This window comes from Leptonychotes weddellii, chromosome 7, assembly GCF_054177405.1.
Source record: "Leptonychotes weddellii isolate Sample4059 chromosome 7, ASM5417740v2, whole genome shotgun sequence".
Lineage (NCBI taxonomy): Eukaryota > Metazoa > Chordata > Mammalia > Carnivora > Phocidae > Leptonychotes > Leptonychotes weddellii.
The window spans coordinates 68,923,819-68,926,603 of NC_138375.1; the positions used below are offsets into that span (position 1 = coordinate 68,923,819).

General features: G+C 41.9%; 1 pseudogene; it reads left to right on the forward strand.

Moving 5' to 3' along the window:
• Window positions 1-296: 296 nt before the first annotated feature.
• Window positions 297-1,912, forward strand: LOC145722475 (elongation factor 1-alpha 1-like; annotated as a pseudogene).
• The last annotated feature ends 873 nt before the right edge of the window (window positions 1,913-2,785 follow it).

A 2,785-nucleotide genomic window follows, 5' to 3' on the forward strand; every position in this document is an offset into this window, starting at 1 on the left:
TCCATTTGTTTACATAGTATCTGTGTTTTTTTCCCCACTACAATGGCAGAGTTGAGTAGATATGACAAGGACTATACGGCCCACAAAGCCTAAAATATTTACTATATGACCCTTTACAAAAACAGTTTGCCAACTTTTTGATTGCTTTTGAAATGGAAGTACTTAAAGGAACTTTTTATTTTTAAACAATTTAAAGATTTTCAAATAGAAGGGTTTTTTTTTTCCCCCTTTTTCCATAAGCACTGTGTCTTTTCTGAAGTGGACAACAACAGACAAAAAGCTGTGGCTGCTTTCTCTCAATGGGTTTGCCGCCGGAACACAGGTATTGTGAAAACCACCACCAAAACTACACCAAAATGGGAAAGGGAAAGAGAAAGACTCACATCAACATTGTCATTATTGGACACGTAGATTCAGGCAAATCTAACACTACTGGTCATCTGATCTACAAATGTGGTGGGATCGACAAAAGAACTATTAAAAAATTTGAGAAGGAGGGGCGCCTGGGTGGCTCAGATGGTTAAGCCTCTGCCTTCGGCTCAGGTCATGATCCCGGGGTCCTGGGATCGAGCCCCGCATCGGGCTCCCTGCTCAGTGGGAAGCCTGCTTCTCCCCCTCCTTCCTGCTCGAGCTCTCTCTATCTCTGTCTCTCTCAAATAAATAATTAAAAAAAAAAATTTGAGAAGGAGGCTGCTGAGATGGGAAAAGTCTCCTCAAGTATGCCTGGGTCTTGGATCAACTGAAAGCTGAACGTGGTATCACCACTGATATCTCCCTGTGGAAATTCGAGACCAGCAAGTATTATGTGACCATCACTGATGCCCCAGGACACAGAGACTTTATCAGAAACGTGATTACAGGCACATCTCAGGCTGACTGTGGCTGCTGGTGTTGGTGAATTCGAAGTGGGCGTCTCCAAGAATGGGCAGACCCGTGAGCATGCCCTTCTGGCTTACACACTGGGCGTAAAGCAACTAATTGTTGGTGGTAACAAAATGGATTCCACTGAGCCACTCTACAGCCAGAAGAGCTAGGAGGGCACCATTAAGGAAGTCAGGACCTACATTAAGCAAATTGGCTACAAACCCCAACACAGTAACATTTGTGCCAATTTCTGGTTAGAATGGTGACGACATGCTGGAGCCAAATGCTAACATGCCTTGGTTCAAGGGATGGAAAGTCACCCGTAAAGATGGGAATGCCAGTGGAACCACACTGCTTGAAGCTCTGGATTGCAACTTGTCCAACTGACAAGCCTTTGCATCAACCCTTCCAGGACGTCTACAAAATTGGTGGTATTGGTACTGTCCCTGTGGGCTGAGTGGAGCCTGGTGTTCTTAAACTTGGCATGGTGGTCACTTTTGCTCCAGTCAATGTTACAACTGAAGTGAAGTCTATTGAAATGCACCATGAAGCTTTGAGTGAGTCTCTTCCTGGGGACAATGTGGGCTTCAATGTCAAGAACGTATGGTCACAAACAAAGATGTTTGTTATAGCAATGTGGCTGGTGACAGCCAAAATGACCCACCAGTGGAAGCAGCTGGCTTCATGGTTCAGGTGGTTATCCTGAACCATTCCAGCCAGATCAGTGCTGGATATGCCCCTGTGCTGGACGGTCACATAGCTCACTTTGCTTGCAAGTTTGCTGGCTGAAGGAGAAGACAGATAGTCGTTCTGGAAAAAAGCTGGAAGATGGTCCCAAGTTCTTGAAATCTGGTGATGCTGCTATTGTTGATATGGTTCCTGGCAAGCCTATGTGTGTTGAGAGCTTCTCTAGCCTCCTCTTGGCTGTTTTGCTGTTTGTGACATGAGACAGACAGTTGCTGTGGGTGTCATCAAAGCAGTGGACAAGATGGCAGCTGGAGCTGGGAAGGTCGCCAAGTCTGCCCAGAAAGCTCAGAAGGCTAAATGAATATTTCCCCAATACCTGCCCCGCCCCCCTCAGTCTTAATCAGTAGTGGAAGAATGGTCTCAGAACTGTTGTGTCAGTTGGCCATTTAAGTTGAATAGTAAAAGACTGGTTAATGGTAATGATGCATTATAAAACCTTCAGAAGGAAAGGAGAATGTTTTGTGGACTATTTGTTTTTGTGTGTGTGTGGCAGTTTTAAGTTACTAGTTTTTAAAATCAATACTTTTTAACGGAAACAACGTGACTAAAAATCTGTCACAGAACTTTGAGACCCATTAAAACAAAAGTTTAATGAGGAAAAAAAAAAGCTATGGCTGAAAATGTGATTCTAAGGATGATACCAAGTGGTAGGCAATTTGGTACTGTTGGTTTATGCTTGCATATACTTTGTTGCTCTCTCAGCTGACTTATATCCATTTGCCTTAGGTATAATCAAGTTAGGTATGCCTTAATAATTCTGTATCTTACAACAGGCATGCACTAGAGGTGCAGTTTATCTTTGAGGCAATAGTTGTACCTTCTCTACCTTAAAATTTGTAGAGTCTATTCATAAACTGTATACATGCATAATGACCTGACCCATCTCAACTGGTCTAGTATGGGAGCCACTAGCCGTATGTGGCTGTTGGTACTTGAAATGAGGCTAGTCTGAAGTGAGATACACCAAAGATTCAAAGTACACAACTGATTTTAGAGTTACTATGAGAAATAAAGGATATAAAATATTACAGTGATAAGCTTTTAAATATTTATTAAATGTTGAAATGATAATATTTTGGATATATTGAATTAATAAGAATTGAAATATTTTTTGCCTTTTTTTCAAACTTAAAAAAATGGATACTAAAAAATTAAATTTACATTTCTGGCTCAC